Source organism: Lathyrus oleraceus, chromosome 5 (assembly GCF_024323335.1).
Source record: "Lathyrus oleraceus cultivar Zhongwan6 chromosome 5, CAAS_Psat_ZW6_1.0, whole genome shotgun sequence".
Classification (NCBI taxonomy): domain Eukaryota; kingdom Viridiplantae; phylum Streptophyta; class Magnoliopsida; order Fabales; family Fabaceae; genus Lathyrus; species Lathyrus oleraceus.
Window position 1 is genome coordinate 503741647 of NC_066583.1, and position 17411 is coordinate 503759057.

The window sequence follows — 17411 nt, forward strand, 5'->3', positions numbered from 1 at the left end:
TTGTGTTATACCTTTGTTATCTCTCTCTTTTTAGTTTCTATTTTTGGAATACTTCTTATAGATGTGTGTTTGTTGAGTATGTATTTCTTCTTCTAATTGTATTTTCTTACTTTTTTGTTATTAGGATCCGAAGCGATTTAGATGCCGTGTACATGAATATGTACCCCACAATCCTTTAATAGAACCATATATTAGAGGATGTGGATTTGGAAATCTACTAAAAATTATTTCGTACTCGGTGGACTACAAGTTCATTCTGGCTTTGTTGGAGAGGTGGAGACCCGAGACCCACACATTTCACCTTCCGATTGGTGAGTGTACCATCACACTTGAGGACGTGTACATGTTGTTGGGTCTCCGTATAGACGGAAAGGCAGTGAATGGTCGAGTTAACCAAGACAACAATATATTTATTATTATAATTAACAGTAAATAATATTTTTCACTTCTTTTTATTATCTTAGGTGGTCAGTGTAACAGCCCAAACTGCTTTCAGGATTACCGACTGACCCCACAAACCAACACGGGTCTTTTCGGCATGTTTTGTCCTCACTCACACACTTTCCGGGAAACTTCCCAGAAGGTCACCCATCCCAATACTACTCCAAGTCAAGCACGCTTAACTATGGAGTTCTTATCTATTGGGCTACCGAAAAGAAGATGCATCTTGTTGGTATAGGTAGTACCAATTAATCCTTATAAGCCTTCACTCAACCATGCAGTCTCATACCTGCATAGCCTCAGGATCCCTCTCATTCCGATGTGAATTCGGTTTTTCCCCTAGAAGCTGCTAGAAGTGTCTCATTGTCATGCCTCATGCATAAACAACCACTCCCTCGCCCTCGGGTGTCACATGTAACCACTCTTCGGCCTCTCCGACCTCAGGTGTTACATGCCCACCAACTTCCGCTTGGTTCGTCCCCGAACCACATCGTACTGGGAGAGGTTTGGCTCTGATACCATTTGTAACAGCCCAAACTGCTTTCAGGATTACCGACTGACCCCACAAACCAACACGGGTCTTTTCGGCATGTTTTGTCCTCACTCACACACTTTCCGGGAAACTTCCCAGAAGGTCACCCATCCCAATACTACTCCAAGTCAAGCACGCTTAACTATGGAGTTCTTATCTATTGGGCTACCGAAAAGAAGATGCATCTTGTTGGTATAGGTAGTACCAATTAATCCTTATAAGCCTTCACTCAACCATGCAGTCTCATACCTGCATAGCCTCAGGATCCCTCTCATTCCGATGTGAATTCGGTTTTTCCCCTAGAAGCTGCTAGAAGTGTCTCATTGTCATGCCTCATGCATAAACAACCACTCCCTCGCCCTCGGGTGTCACATGTAACCACTCTTCGGCCTCTCCGACCAATGGTATCAGAGCCAAACCTCTCCCAGTACGATGTGGTTCGGGGACGAACCAAGCGGAAGTTGGTGGGCATGTAACACCCGAGGTCGGAGAGGCCGAAGAGTGGTTACATGTGACACCCGAGGGCGAGGGAGTGGTTGTTTATGCATGAGGCATGACAATGAGACACTCCTAGCAGCTTCTAGGGGAAAAACCGAATTCACATCGGAATGAGAGGGATCCTGAGGCTATGCAGGTATGGGACTGCATGGTTGAGTGAAGGCTTATAAGGATTAATTGGTACTACCTATACCAACAAGATGCATCTTCTTTTCGGTAGCCCAATAGATAAGAACTCCATAGTTAAGCGTGCTTGACTTGGAGTAGTATTGGGATGGGTGACCTTCTGGGAAGTTTCCCGGAAAGTGTGTGAGTGAGGACAAAACATGCCGAAAAGACCCGTGTTGGTTTGTGGGGTTAGTCGATAATCCTGAAAGCAGTTTGGGCTGTTACAGTCAGTAAGGGGAATGAACTACAATAGGTGTCTGAAACACGCTAGTGTAGTCTATCGAAATCTATTGGACCACATTGGGCATGACGATGTAATAATCCTACCGAACTATATTTTAATTTAAAAATACTTCTCAAATTATTTTCCATCTAACCATTTGGTATTGTTTTACAGTTTGTTTGGAGGCCATATCTAGGTCTGAATCATGATGTGAACCATGACGATGCTGCAGTTTGGACAGCGAAGACACCGATTATCTGATTCACTACGGTGGAAATGCACCAAAGTGACCGGGTCAAATTGCAGTTCGGAATGCTACAACAGATTCCAGAATCTCCCACGTGTTTGGGGAATTGACATCAAAAAAGGGTCGATGCACAGTGGGATTATTCTGACTGGAGAGACTTTGCAAAAGACATGTGTCGTCAATGGAGGAATCGACGATAACACATCTTGAACGAACCATTCATCCAAGGTGCAAGACCCACTCAACAATATATGACATGTTTTAGGTTTGTAACAACTCAGCAATTTGTATCTGAGCCGCGGTATTTGATGGATCCACGCCAACTTGCTTCGTCATCGTATGCCCCACATCAATTCACCACCCAACACCAATGTGAACCCACCCAAACCCAACAACCAACCGCACAACATCAACCGACCACATACACACAATAACCAAACACCCAACATCGCAACCCGTTCATGCCAACCACCCAACAACCAACCATCCAACGTCGCACCCCGTTCATACCACCCACCCAAACACAAAACCAAGAATCAAACCCTGCATCCACAACCACAACCGTCTACAGCCCAGATAATTCATATGAGTTACTTCATCGTAGCCCCCCACCAATGAACACTCAACCACTGTTTAACTATAGTACGCCCCAGGAACCATTGCTTCGTTTTCAAAACGACTCAATGGCCCAATTTGGGCAACTATATCATCCCCAATTCACCCAACCCCAACGCCCTAACTACGATGACATGGGCACCAAACTCCATTACGGAAGCGCCGTTGGCCAGAGCCCCTCCGGATATTGGGAGCAAATGATGACACATTTGTCAAATACAGTTGGAACTTCCGCCGGACCTTCCAACCAGCCATCGCTCGATCAGGTCAGCACCTAAAGACCACAAACACCTCAAGAAAATCGTGGGAGACCTCAAAGACAAACTAACGCACCGGGATGTGGAACTGGAGGACGTTATAATCGGGCGAGTCATTAGTTTATTGTCAGTCCAATATAACCAATTATTACATATTTAATGATTTTTTTTTCATTATTATTTTTTATGTATTAAAGAATAAATATTAAATATTAAAAATTAAAAAAAATTAAAAAAATATAAAAAATATAAAAAAAAATAAAAAATAATAGGAGGAGGTGTATGCGCCAGATGAATTGACGCATACATCCACCATGCAAAAGACACTAAGGCGCCACTAGCATTGACGCCTCCTCATGAGGCCCAATAGGCGCCACTAGCATTGGCGCCTCCTCATGAGGCCCAATGCATGTGCGACAATGCTATTGGCGTCTCCTCTTAGTGGTATGGGGGTGCGCCAATTCATCTGACGCATCCTCTACCAAACTTGGTTATTTTGGTTTTTTTTTTTTGAAAAATTGGTTATTTTCGATTTGTTTTTGAAAAAAGTGGTTATTTTGAAAAACAAATTCTATAAAATTGATTAATAAACGTCTAGACATTAAAAATAATTTTAAATAGTCATCAAAATTGATTAATATAATTATAAATTTAATTAAAAAAATTATAAAGTTGATTATTTTAGATGATAAAAAAAATATATTTTAAAAAAAATAATATATTATTATAATATTTTTGTGTTCACCGTAATAGTGAACAGGAAAATACGGCATAGAATTAAGATGCACTTTAAGAATAATATTTTTCTAAAAATATGATAAATAAATATCGATAGAAAAGGAAACATAATAAAAACAGTTGGTATTTGAATGACTACCTATACTTTAGTACTAGTCTATAAAGATTCATTGAGTTAGAAGGTTCAGATTTCAAAGTCATTTATTGCTTTTCTTTTGTATAACCAGCTAACGGCTCTATTCTTTCTTCTCAATTTTTCCGTACCTGTAATGGTAACGGCTCGTTATTGTTCCGTTCCTTTATATAGACTACTGGATTGTGTGTAATTGAGAAAATTGCATTTTAACCTTCTCTCTATTAACAAAGTTTCTCATATTGTTTCTCTCTTTTTTTCATCCCTTTCTCCTGAGAAATATTTAAAGGTAGAAGGGTATGAAGTTAGTAGGTATGCTTACCTTTTTCTCAACTCCATCACAGTCATAGCAGAGGGTGCGCCATCATCAATGGATCATAGATCTCCCCGAAGTTCGTTATCGTAGGTATATATGTTACTTGTTTTTATTAAACTTCCATGCCTTTTATATGATATTTCTTAGAAAAGTCTTGATTCAATTTTGTGGTTGAGTTTTGACTTTTTTTTTTATCACATTGCATATTTTTTGAAATAATAATTCTAATATATCCTGTTTTGAATTATTTTTTTCTAGAATGCCCCACTTTAATACTTTGATTCGCCCATTTAAAGGATGAGTTGGTGAAACATTTATCGTTATGTATAGACTCGGCCAATGGTTGGCCGAGCTTATGAAGGGGAGTTTTTTTTTATTTTAAATATAATTTTATAATTAAATTACATTATTAGAATTATTATTAAATAGTTTTTTAATTATTTTTATATTTAAATAATAAAAGTTATTTTTTAAAAATAATAATATTTTTGTAAATTAAAAAATTGTTTTAATAATAAAACTATAAATATTATAATGAGACATATAATTAATTATAACGAGTAATAATAATTTTATTGATATACATGGAAGAAATACATTTTATTTATAGTGACCGTCTCTTCCACATCTTGTGCCAACTTGTTGCGTTTTTCTTTTGCTCAAGTCTTTTTGTCTTTGTCTTTGGGGAGACAGATATGAGTCGAAAGACAGATCTTCATGTTGATCTTGTTGTTGACTTTGATACTGTTGTGATGTGTTTGGAGGCATATCTATATCGTCGAGTTCTTGAATGAAAAAAGTAGGCATATTCAGTAGATACTCATCGGTGAGGTCAAAGTCGGGTAGTGAATGTGTTTTGTGTGAAAGTGCTGCGTTTAGTGTGTTGGATAGGAGGATAGTAGACATCATCAGGGTTGTATGTAGGAGTGATTGTGTGAATGTGATGTTAAATGTTTGAGGTTGAGAATGGGGGTTTGAGTTATCAAAGTTGGATTGAGGAATTAGAGTGTATTGTATGGGTGGGCGTAGGTTGGTTTGTTGTTGATATTGTTGGTTGTAAAAGTAGTTTGTTTGAAGGAATGGAGTGTGAGGAGTATGGTGTTGGGTTGAGGTGGAATAGATTGTGTGTTGTTGGATGGTTTAGGTGTGTTGGTAAGTTTGTTGAGCTGATGATGATGGTTGGACCCCAAATTGGGATGTGTATGTGGGGGGAATGTCTTGATGTAAGGGTGATATTGTTTGTTGGGTTGAAAAAGAGACACGTTGACGGGGATTAGTCAAAAATTGTGTCAGAGCAACGTGCGTAAAAGGAATTGACAAAAACCAATTCATGTACTCTCTACCCGGCTTAGACTCGCCAGTTATCGAGTTACCTTGTAACACCAAATGCCTTCTCCTTTTCCATTCTTTAAGCTCTTCTTTGTTTAAATCTGGGATGTGTATGTGGGGGGAATGTCTTGATGTAAGGGTGATATTGTTTGTTGGGTTGAAAAAGAGACACGTTGACGGGGATTAGTCAAAAATTGTGTCGGAGCAACGTGCGTAAAAGGAATTGACAAAAACCAATTCATGTACTCTCTACCCGGCTTAGACTCGCCAGTTATCGAGTTACCTTGTAACACCAAATGCCTTCTCCTTTTCCATTCTTTAAGCTCTTCTTTGTTTAAATCTTGTCAATGTTTATCCCAAACTTGGACCATAGTCATATTATGGTGTTCACTTAGACATCTTGACTTAGACGGGATGTGTTGTTCGAATCCAAATTGGAGTTTGACTCGATCCGTCTGATGCATCTCAACGGTAAATAAACATACTATATATGTCGTTGCACTCCAGACTCAGTTATCACTATAATCAGGCACTAGATATTGTATGTACGACCTCCATATAAACCGTTAAAAGAAATATAATTATTAGAATGTATAAAAGAAATTTAGATAAGTTGAATATTATAATTAATCATACTTACATCGTTTTCTTCCATGTGTTCAATTGCAACACGGTATCCACGTAGATGATGACGATGATTATTTCCGTAATGCATACCTCGTTTGCACCATCTCGCATTGGAAAAAAAATATTAACGCGATGTATAATTAATTTTGAGAAAAATAAATTGCATTCAATGAAAATCAGTACCTTAATGCATACGGATGTGATGGAACCTCGTTACTAACTAAGGCAAACAAGGGTATGTGTGTGACTGCCCAGACACTTACTAATACAACACAACCTCCTATGCTCTTCACTACTTCATGGGTTGCCTTGCACATATGTCTATATAATATTGCCAGGCAAGCAGAACCCCAACTGTATGCGTTACATTTTTCTAGGTCTCCTACTAAAGGTAACCAAGAAGAATGCAATAAATTGTGACTCTTATCTGGCATTAAAAAAAATAGCAATTAATAGTAAAATATAAACTTTTGCATGGAGAATGTTTTCCGCCTCCGTCAAGGTAGAGTTATTTTTTAACTGTGTTAATAGAGCTTCTAACCAAACAAATTTGACAGAAGCCCCATTTTTATCTGAAGCGGTCGGTTCGACGCCCAAATTCTCCATGTAAACATCATTAGTTACATTTGTTGGGCCATTAACAACTTTACCATTAATTCGGAGACCGAGTAACATACTCACATCCTCTAGTGTGATAGTACATTCATCAGTTGGTAAATGAAACGTATGTGTCTCGGGTCTCCATCTCTCTAACAATGCAACAACTGGTTTAAAGTCTACTTTTAAACTTGCTATCTTGGCTACATTTGCAAAACCCGCTAGTTTCAAATACAGTATTATAACCGCACTTGGTTGAATGTAAGTATGAGAATGGACCCAGAACCTAGTATCTTCCTGAAATTCATATAAAAATGATAATGAATATTTTTTTGTGATGAGAAGCCGAATTTAAAAAAAAAAGTAAAGAATACGCAAACTTACATATTCAACAATGTTCGTTGTTATCCCACGGTGTGATTCGCCTATCCGCAACAAAGATATTTTGTAGTTGTGAAATAGATGTGAAATAGAAGATAATGAATATTTGATGTGAGAAACTGAAAGTAGTTGATGAAAATTAGTTTTGGATGAAAAGTTAATTTATAGGGGTGGAAAAATATTAAATAAATTGCTGAAAATAGTGTAGGTTGATGGAACTTATGAGTGCATGCATGCAAAAAAAAACTGTAGCGCGTTCCTTGCAAGGATTCCCTTGCTGATTAGATATGGAACTGCCAAAGATGCACGCGTTCAGACCCACCCATTGCATGGAACTGCCTAGCTCGACCATCCAATGGGCGGGTCTCAATGCGTGCATTTTTATATGAATTTCAGGAAGACACTAGGTTCCGGATCCATTCTCATACTTACATTCGACCAAGTGCAGTTATAATACCGTATTTGGAACTAGCGGGTTTTGCAAATGTAGCCAAGATAGTAAGTTTAAAAGTAGACTCTAAACTAGTTGTTGCATTGTTATAGAGATGGAGACCCGAGACACATACGTTTTATTTACCAACTGGTGAATGTACTATCACACTGGAGGATGTGAGTATGTCACTCGGTCTCTGAATTAATGGTAAAGCTGTTAATGACCCAACAAATGTAACTAATGATGTTTACATGGAGAATTTGTGCGTCGAACCGACCGCTTCAGATAAAAATGGGACTTCTGTCAAAATTGTTTGGTTAGAAGCTCTACTAACACAGCTAAAAACTAACTCTACCCCGACGGAGGCGGAAACATTCTCCATGGAAAAGTTTATATTTTACTATTAATTGTTACTTTTTTAATGCCAGATAAGAGTCACAATTTATTGCATTCTTCTTGGTTACCTTTAGTAGGAGACCTAGAAAAATGTAACACATACAGTTGAGGTTCTGCTTGTCTGACAATATTATATAGACATATGTGCAATGCAGCCCATACAGGAGTGAAGAGCATATGAGGTTGTGTTGTATTACTAAGTGTATGGGCATTCACACGCATATCCTTGTTTGCCCCAGTTAGTAACGAGGTTTCATCACATCCGTATGCATTAAGGTACTGATTTTCATTGAATGCAATTTATATTTCTCAAAATTAATTATACATCGTGTTAATATTTTTTCCCAATGCAAGATGGTGCAAACGAGGTATGCATTACGGAAATAATCTTCGTCATCATCTACGTGGGTACCGTGTTGCAATTGAACACATGGAAGAAAACGATGTAAGTATGGTTACAATATTCAACTTATCTAAATTTCTTTTATACATTCTAATAATTATATTTCTTTTAACAATTTATATGGAGGCCGTGCATACAATATCCAGTGCCTGATTATAGTGACAACCGAGTCTAGAGTGCAACAACATATATACTATGTTTCTTTACCGTTGAGATGTATCAGACGAATCGGGTCAAACTCCAATTTGGATTCGAACAACACATCCCGTCTCAGCCAAGATGTCTAAGTGAACACCATAGTATGACTATGGTCCAAGCTTGGGATAAACATTGGCAAAATTTAAACAAAGAAGAGCTCAAAGAATGGAAAAGGAGAAGACATTTGGTGTTACAAGGTAACTCAGTAATTGGTGAGTCTAAGCCGGGTAGAGAATACATGAATTAGTTTTTGTCAATTCCTTTTACGCACGTTGCTCCGACATAAGTTTTGATTGGTCCCCGTCAACGTGTCTCTTCTTCAACCCAACAAACAACACCACCCTTACATCAAGACATTCCCCCCACATACACATCCCAATTTGGGGCCCAACCATCATCATCAGCCCAATAAACTTACCAACACACCCAAACCATCCAACAACACACAATCTATTCCACCTCAACCCAACACCATAATCCCCACACTCCATTCCCTCAAACAAACTACTTTTACAACCAACAATATCAACAATAAACTAACCTACACCCACCCATACAATACACTCCAATTCCTCAACCCAACTTTGATAACTCAAACCCCCATTCTCAACCCCAAACATTTAACACCACATTCGCATAATCTACTCCTACATACAATCCTGATGATGTCTACTATCCTCCTATCCAACTTTGATAACTCAAACCCCCATTCTCAACCCCAAACATTTAACACCACATTCGCATAATCCACTCCTACATACAATCCTGATGATGTCTACTATCCTCCTATCCAACACACCTAACCCGACACCTTCACACAACCAACACATTCACTACCCGACTTTGACCTCATCGATGGGCATCTACTAAATATGCCTACTTTTTCCATTCAAGAACTCGACGATATGGATATGCCTCCAAACACATCACAACAACATCAAAGTCAATAACAAGATCAACATGAAGATCTGTCTTCCGACTCATCTCCGCCTCACCCAAGACAAAGACAAGAAGACTTGGGCAAGGGAAAACGCAAAAAAATTGGCACAAGATGTGGAACAGGCGGTCACTATAAATAAAATGTATTTCTTCCATGTATATCAATAGAATTATTATTACTCATTATAATTAATTATATGCCTCATTATAATATTTATAGTTTTATTATTAAAAAAAAATTTAATTTACAAAAATATTATTATTTAAAAAAAATAATTTTTATTATTTAAATATAACAATAATTAGAAAACTATTTAATAATAATTTTAATAATGTAATTAAATTATAAAATTGTATTTAAAAGAAAAACTCTCCTTCATAAGCTTAGCCAACCATTGGCCGAGTCTACACATCACGATAAATGCTTCACCAACTCGTCCTTTGAATGTGCGAGTCAAAGAACTAAAGTGGGACATTCAGAGATTTTTTTTTCAAAACGGGATATATTAGGATTATTATTTCAAAAAAGGGATATTGTGATAAAAAAAACTCGTTGAGTTTTCCCATATATTTTACATCATTTTAATTCAACTTTTGAGTCTGTCTCAATCCGTTTTTCTGTCCCTACACGATGCTAAAATATAAAGAATATTTTTTATTTAATATTAATTATAGTTCAAAATATTTGTGTATTAAAATTTATAATGAGTTTAATGATTATATAATGATAGTATAAAATAAGTAATCATTACTCAATTATATTATATTATTAATTTAAAAATTACAGTGTTATTTAATAAAATAAATGATGATAATGAGTTGATAGTGTAAAATTAATTTAAAAGAGTTTGAATTCAATAATAATTTTCAATTTTTTTTCTATAAAAATGTGTATTTAAGCTGATCTAAAATTTTAATAAATTTTTAGATGTTTAACTATGTGTTTATTTCATTTTACTTTATTCATAAAAGTTATTAAATAAGTAATTTAAATTTAGACCAAAATTAAAATTTAAAAATATGTTTATAATACACTCAAATTTTATACGGTATTTCTTAGAATTTTTTTTATTCAATTTCAAAAAAAATTATTTTATTTTTCTCCCTTTATTTTTTTAATGTTGTGATTGGATAACTTTTTCTAAATTTCCCCAAATATTATACATTTCATTTGATTCAATTTCCTTTTATTTGTCCGCTTTTTAAAATGATTTTAGAATGAGTTTAATGATTATACACGAAACAATCTAACATAACTTTAGACTACATTGATTACATTTCAGTCCATCTATAATAAACGCCACATCCAACATATGCTTTATTTTGCAGTTCTATTACTTCTCTATATTAAAAAAAACTGATTTTGTACTTAATATTCTAATATTAATTTTAAAGATATTATCAAAAACAATTACTCTTTTTTTTAAGTGTTATTTTTTGACTTTTTACATTTACCAAGGAAACTAATCATTATTATTACTTTTCAAACAATAATTTTTCTTTTATCTATAATACCCTTAATTATTTATTACATTCACTTTATTTTTTCTCTCTCTGCAATCATTATCTAGGAGTAATTTTGATAAAATTGTAATTAATACTACCTTGAATTTTGCAAACGACAATTAAAAAAAACATTTTTTTTTTAAAAAAAGTAACGCTTATAAAGGAACAGAGGGAGTAATAGAAAAGCAAGTCACACTCACAATTTTATTTCTTTAATGAATAATAAAAATACAACTATTAAAAATGATTGTTATTAACTTCATCTATTATCAATTTCAATTATGATAACTGTTTTCAAAAATTTTAAACTTTCTTCTAGAATAAATTTTTTTATAGAAATTTTTACTTTAGAAAGAAGTTTGAAAATTTTAAAAACAGTGATAACTGGAATTGATAAAGAATAGTTTTTAATAATTGTATTTTGTCATTTATTAAAAAAAAAGGATACTTTTAGAACAAAAGTATATACATAGTTATAGATTAGTACTTTTTGCTCACATGAGATTACCACATCTACTACAATGCTCACCAAAGCCACCGTCTAATGCATGATTTCAAGTTTAGATAATGTTGCAACTTTTTAAGAATTTTTTTGGGTTACTAAAACATATTTCAATGTAATGTTGTATTTGTGGTAGGGTTGATTGATGATTGGTCACTTTGTATCTTCAAAGGTTTGAAGTTTTCTTGTGAGTATGCTAGTGCCTATTTTAGTCATACACTCAAAATATCACTCAATCATTTTCCTGCCCTTCCTATCAACTTAAGTATCACCTATATTCTAAGAGTTTCTCTATTTTTCTAAACTTTACTCTTTAGAAATCACATTTCTCAAATTGGTTCCTTTTCTCTATTTTGTCTCCTTTACATATATTGAATGATTAAATTAAAATAAAACTAATTTATTATTATTAATGATAATATAATTAATAGTAGTAAATAGAAATATGATTTATTGATAAAATAAGTTTTTTATATTAAAAATATAAAATGTTTTATGTCAACAAATTATAAACTCGACTTGAAAAATAAACTAAATTATAAATTTAATTGTAACAAGTTTATATATTTGTTCATAGTGAATAAACTGTATATTTAAATATATAATTATAAGTTATTCAAAATCTGATTATTAAGCATAAAAATCATTTCTACATTTTGGAAATGAGAATTTTGATTTAAGATTTAAAATGGAAATAAAAATTTAAAATGATTTTAATATATAAATTGTTGGTAAAATATACCACATTTTGATTAAATTTTTATATTTTTTTATTATATTTTGGTCATTGCAATATATACACACACCCGCGTGTGTATATATACAAAAGTTAAAATCGTCTAAGAGAAGTGCAATCTATTGTGCAGACAATTGCCGATTGATCTAGACATTGGCGGTGCTTTGAAGGGCATAGTTGTCTATGTCATGTGAGGACAAAGGAACACCTATTTCTAGCACCCGCTTCCTTCGCTCTTGTTGAGCCTTTTGAGCGCCAAAAACAATTGCCTCTGAAGCCCCTTCTCTCTGCTCTATATAGAGGATAAGAGTTTTTTTGTCTCCGCATCTAGATCAGATGACGTCTTGATAAGATGTCATTGACATTGAGAACATATGCATAAATGCATCAAATGTTTTCCTTGCAATGGATGACATTTCTCGTAAAAGTTTTGATGCATGTACCTTTTTTTGTCAATAACGATTTCCCTTCTGTTCTAGGACACTCAAGTGCTAATCAATTTCAAGAAAAATTGAGTTACCTGGAGGGCATAAACACAAACAACCAAAGCATAAAATCTCGAAAACACAAAATAAACTAAAAATTGATAAAATGCTTAAATAACTTACGAAAATGAAAACTAATTTAAAAGGTACCACAATGCGCACAAAGTGTTCCAGAATCCTTGATTTCTTGCCGAATAAGTAATGAAAACATAGTGAAAATGGTGACAGATCACAACCCCAAACTTAGCTCATTGCTTGTCCTCAAGTAATGTTCTACACGACAAAGTGTGTCACTTCCCAAAATTGAATTCTTACCACAATACTGCGAAGATCTTTCGCCAACGCCTTCATTCTCCCTTTCATAGTCCTTGCTTTTCCTAATGAATTTTCCTCCGCACTTCCACATTGACGTACTGCTTCATCTGTCAGCTTATATCACACTCTCACCAAGTCTCTCTAGGTTAAAGTGTTTACACTCATATTTCATAATATGCAATATCAACTCATAAGTTTGAATAGTCTCTCCTTTCGTATCAACTACATATAACACACACTTTTTTGAGGTCTTTTGGGTTGTAATGGATTTTGGGTTAAGGTGTGGTAAATAGAAACAAAAAGGGAAAACAAGTGGTTTGAGTTTAGAGCCAATGTCATTATTCTTTTCACTGTGCTGGTTCTACATCTCATTTTTAATTTCTTTTTCTTTTTCAGTTTGTATTGCTCAGTTTTCTTATTTTTTCTTTGATTTTCTCTTCTCTTTTTTTAATTGAGTGTTTCTCATTCGGTGAGTGCTTTCCTCGTACCATCGAAAAGAAAATTTTCTTTTGTTTTCTTTTTTTTCGATGGTCATTTTTTAATTTTTTTTTTTCGCACTCACATTATTTTAAGATACTTATGGGGTTACCCCAAACTTAGACTTTACACAGCTTAAAGACATAACATTGACTCTGAACAGGGTAAGGAAGTGTTTGGGTTATGATTTACATTCATGTGGTTATATAAACAAACAAAGGGTACAAGCTCAACGAGGTTAACAAGGGATAATTCAAGGGATGAATAGAAAGGCTCAGGGTTATTATTCAAACAACGTGCCTCAGTGTGTGTATATATTCAGTGATATTTCCAGAGAACCTACGCAAAGTCAGAGTGATAAAGACATACCTGAATATCGCTCATGATGACAAATGTGTTTGGCTTTTTATGCACTCACCATGTTAGGTAAAGCTTGACAGCATCCACAGTACTTCAAGTATGATGTGACTTCTTACTCAACTCTGAATGCACAGAGAACCTACGTTAGTCGAGCTTGAGAAGTTGTGTCCGATCTTTTCTTCAGCAATATCAACCTTTTTGGGAAGCTCATTCACAACAAGAAACCGTAAATGGAGTGATCCTTTCATCCACTACCACTAATGGTCATCACCTAATCCAACAATACACCAAGAACCTGAAATACATGCAGCAAATGATACCTAACAGTAAAAATAAACCAAATGTAAAACAATAAAAATTTGGAAATAATAGAATAAAACATAAAACAAAACAAAAAATAAAAGCAAAAAGCATAGTAAAACCTCCCCCGCACTTGAACTAAACATTGACCTCAATGTTTTAGAACAAGATAGATGGAGGGTGGCTCATAGTGCCCTACTGATGAGGCTGGGGAGGAAAGTGCAATATCAACGGTTGCATCATCAGGTTCATCTCATCCAACACCGCCTCTTGCCGAGCCTACTCGATGCCTTGTCTTGATTTCTCGGTCCGAAGATCATCGAGCTCAATTTGCGCCCATGCCCACTGGTCGTGACTCATGGATGATGACCTAGTGCCCTGATGGAATGGATCTTGGGGCGGGGGTACAAACGGTTCCTACTGTTGCTCGTCTTCATTCATGTGCTCACCTGCAACCAAATTTTCAGCATCGTAGCCTTCCTTTATATCAGGGCCAACTTAACCGACATGAGTATCCTGTACATTCCACAGTAAGGAAGAGATCGCACCAAACTAATGAGTATCGTGGATCATGTCAAAGCTGAACCAAACAAAGAGAGTCATAAAAAGCCAAACACATTGATCATCATGAGCGACATTCAGGTTTGTCTTTATCACTCTGAATTTGCGTAGACTCTCTGGAACTGTCACTGCATGATACACACATTTAGGCACGTTGTTTGAAATTAACCCCGATCCTTTCTAGCCATCCCGAATAATTATATCCCTCGTTAACCCCATTTGAGCCTATATCCATTTGTTTGTTTAAACCTCATAAATGTACCCCTTGGCCAAAACACGTCCTCACCCTGTTCAGAGTCATGATAATACATTCAAACTGTGTTGAAAAGCTAAGTTTAGGGTAAAAACCCCAAAAGCTCCCAAAGCCCAAGAAAGTGCAAGAACAAAAGAAAAAGAAAAATTGATGAATCGAGAGAAAGAAAGAAAAAGAAAAAAAAAGAAAAATGATAACTCGAAGATTCAAAAAGAAGTACGGAAAAGGGCATTCGTTAAAGAAAAAAAATAATAAGAAAAGAAAACCGAGGAAATAAAAGAAACAAACACATGATGTGACATCGACTCTGAACCAAAAGCCACTTGTTTTCCTTTTTTATAATCCATCCCCTAACCCAAGCCAAGTTACAACCCGAAAGACCTCAAAAGTGTGTGTGTTGTGTGTAGGTGATAGGAAAAGAGAGACTATTCAAACTTAGGAGTGATATTGCATACTTTGAATTATGAGTGTAAATAGTTTACCCCGAGAGAATTGGTGAGAATGTGATATAAGCTGACAGGTGAAACGGTGCTTTAAAGTGAAAGTGCGAATAAAGACTTACAAAGAAAAGCAGGATTTGTGGAAGGAAAAGGGAAGACGTTGGCGAATGATCTCAGCAGTGGTGGAAAATAATAAGAGTTCTGGGGAGTGACAATGTGTCTGAAACATTACTTGGGACAAGCAATGAGCTAAGTTTTGGGTTGTGATCAGTCACCATTTACATTGAGTTTTCATTACTGATCCGACTCGAAACAGAGGCTTTTGACACACTGTGCAAGCATTTATGATACATTTCGAGTTAGTTTTACTTCCGTCATTTTACTTAAGCATTTTTAATCATTGTTATGTTTTACTTTTTATTTTGTGATTTTATGCGTGGGATAGCTGTGTTTTTGTCCAACAGGTTCAAGTAGAAGAACCAGAGAACTCAAAATGAGACAGTGCGAGATTCCGGCAAGCAAAGGAGAAGAAAACCCCGGTACAGGAGGCCTGACACGGCTACCCGTGTCACCTGACACGGGCCGTGTCAGCCAGAACAGTAGGCTGACATGGCCACCCGTGTCAGCTGACATGGGTCGTGTCTGCCCAAGCCCAAAAATCCAGTTTTTCTCGGGCTTTTTGTTCGTCGGGCTTTTTAGAGATATCTTTGGACCTGTCCAACTGCTGTTGGGAATTTTCACTATAAAAGGAGGTCTTCTGCCAAAGGAAAAATCATCTTGGAATACGGCAAAACATAGTATTGTGAAGCAATCAAGTATTACAGAGATCAAGGCATTTAGAGAGCTGAAGATATTCATGAGCGGGAGCGATTGAAGATCAAAGTCATCAAATTACTTGTAATGTGTAATTTTTATCTTGAATTTGTTTTAAACAATATGAGTAGCTAAACCCCCCGATGCTAGGGGGTGTCCTTGATTTAGAATTGTAAAGAATTTGAGTTTACATTTGCATTTATAATATTGTTTTTACGGTAACCTTTTGACGTGTTTATTGCTTTCTCTTTCGGACCAATCGAGATTGATTTGTGGTTATCAATTAGGCTGGACCACCATTGATAAGGTTTTCATAAGGCTACTCTGCAGTAGATATCACCTAGGACTAGGGATACCCTGTATGAACCAGAGTATTCTTGATATTATAAAGCTTAACTTCACCCTAATTGGCTATGGACATAGAAATTAGGGTAGATTGATTAAAGGTTTTCTCACCAAGGACTTGGGAGAAAATACCCTTAAGAACTGGTAGTAATTGATATTTATTGATGCAATAGTGACTCAGAGTTGTTACAGGGATAAATCATACACCTTCCCTGACATTGTTCCTCTTTCTCTATAAACCCTTATTTTCATCCTTCTTTACCTTTACTTTTATTATTATATTTTTACACCTAAAAACCAAATTAATACTTTTTGTTTAATTGAATGATAATTTAAACTCAATATTAACTTGCAATCCTTGAGATCGACATTCGGGGAATTTCCCCATTATTACTATAAAAGGCAAAATAGTACACTTGCTATTTTCCCGATCACATAACTATAATAAAAATTGGTATAACGTGTATATCTAGGAAGAGTGATGTTAAAGTCCCGAAGCAAAAATATCAAAGTACATTCTTGAGGGAATCAAAGCAAAAATTTAATAAAATATGTGTGAGGGCAAAAATCCTTTGTCCTTATTTTAATAATGTCAAACCTTTTTAGTTGCTCAAAATGTGTGCTTTGGACGGTGTCATCATATCATAAAATGCATTCATCCTCCAACATGCTCAAAGTATAAGTGAAATGAGTCCATGCATATAGGAGCATCTCATAGATGTGAATAATGCACTTGATCATCATTGGTACCTTAGGTTCATAAGAAAATGGTTTGAATTGACCAAAATATCAAAAACTCATTTTTGACAGTTTAAGAATTTTAAGTTGACTCATGACTTGGAGCGTA

At 35.4% G+C, this 17411-nt stretch overlaps 1 long non-coding RNA gene across 1 annotated transcript; it reads left to right on the plus strand.

The window, feature by feature from the left end:
* Positions 1 to 4060: 4060 nt before the first annotated feature.
* Positions 4061 to 16457, plus strand: LOC127085803 (uncharacterized). Its single transcript, XR_007789273.1, has 2 exons — positions 4061 to 4258; positions 12346 to 16457. It is a non-coding gene; the product is annotated as an uncharacterized LOC127085803 (long non-coding RNA).
* The last annotated feature ends 954 nt before the right edge of the window (positions 16458 to 17411 follow it).